The sequence below is a fragment of the Benincasa hispida genome, chromosome 3 (genome assembly GCF_027475165.1).
Source record: "Benincasa hispida cultivar pf3 chromosome 3, pf3_genome.v1.1, whole genome shotgun sequence".
NCBI lineage: Eukaryota > Viridiplantae > Streptophyta > Magnoliopsida > Cucurbitales > Cucurbitaceae > Benincasa > Benincasa hispida.
In genome coordinates this window covers 44,728,630-44,730,220 of record NC_143480.1, presented here as the reverse complement: position 1 = coordinate 44,730,220, position 1,591 = coordinate 44,728,630, and the positions used below count along the sequence as shown (strand labels likewise).

The 1,591-nt window shown below is 31.8% G+C and overlaps 1 non-coding gene across 1 annotated transcript; it reads right to left on the bottom strand.

Moving 5' to 3' along the window:
• Window positions 1–521: 521 nt before the first annotated feature.
• Window positions 522–829, bottom strand: LOC150037298 (signal recognition particle RNA). The gene has a single exon (XR_016528861.1).
• Between the last annotated feature and the right edge of the window lie 762 nt (window positions 830–1,591).

Here is a 1,591-nt window from a genome sequence, read left to right as displayed (position 1 = left end):
CATTACAATATATACAAAAGTTTTAGATTAAAATATGATTTTTTTTCTGGACAAAAAATGTCTCTATCTTAGAAATAATTAAATATGAAAAAAATTATAAAGAGAACTAAAAGAAGAGTTCACTCATTGGTAAAAACTATAAAATTTAGATACATTTTAGAATAATTCTTTCCGTTCCGCTCCGCTCCCTTCTCCATTTCTATTTAATCAGAAAAAATTTACCTCATTCGAAGTGGGTCCTCTTGTTATCTATACTAAAAAGTGATTCAACTCAACCTATAAACACTCTTAATATTTCATTTTAAGAAAATGATTTTTGGTTTTTGTCACAAATCCAATCCAAACCAAATAAATATATACAAAGAAATTATCATTATTTAGAAAAAAAAGAATACGGATATCATTATTTAGGGGAAAAAAAAAGAAAAGAATACGGATTAAACATATATATGAATTTTATATTATATATTTTGTGGGGGGGGGGGGGGGGGGGGGGGGGGGGGGTGGGGGGTGGTGTTGGGAAGTGATGGGCTCGTTGAGAACCACCCCACGGGCCCAATTTGGACCTGACTTACACGGTCCGTTATCCTTCCACTGCAAGGAGAGGGAGGTGTTTTTCGTTGGCTCTGTGAAACCAGCCTCACGCGTTCCCCTCCACTTTAGAAGGCCCATCACGCTATGGGCCTTCGTCCAAGCCCAATGACCTACTCCATGCTTGAAATGGGCGGCCCAGAAAAAGCCATACACAGATCCGGCCCAATGGAGACCTCCCCGTTCCATCGCTCTAACGCGCCGTCTTGGGTCACAAGCTTGCGCAACTAAACTCGGCGGCAGTTGTGGCTTCCAGTGGTATGATAAAGAAGTGTTTCGATGTGGGAGAAATAGAACGCAACAACCTCATTCAAATCAACTAAGAAATTCAATTTGTTTTTTAAAAAAAATTAATTGACTCAGTAGACATAAAATTCAAATTTTATGCCAATTTTGTGTCTAATAGATTCCTGAATTAAACATAAAAAAAATTTAAATGTCCAAAAGACTAAATTAGTAAATCTATAGTTTTAATCATTCAGTGACCAAATAGAGACACAACCTCAAAGTTCAAGAACTAAATTTGTAATTTAACATAAAATAATAATAATTGATTTATTAGGTATAAATTTGAGTTTTATGTCTATATAGCCAAGAACTTTCATTTTTGTAATCAATAGTTTCATGAATTGAAAAAAAAGTTAAATGTCCAAAGAGTAATTGTAATTTTAACTATTCAATGATCAAATAGAGACATGAGCCTCAAAGTTCAAGAACTAAATTTATTAATTTAACCTTAAAAAATAACACATTTGTGATAGGTTTAAGATTTGAATTCTCATCCAACTCTATGATAACACTATAACTATAGCTTATAAAAAGAAGAAAAATAATCCAAAAATATTGTTAAATCATGATTGATTTAAAAGTTTAATACATCTAATAAGTACAAATAAAAATTCCTATCGTGAATGTAATTTAGTATATTATTCTATTTTTTGTATTTTTATAAAATCTTTTAATATATCTATAGAGGTATGAAGAATTAAACTTTCAACTT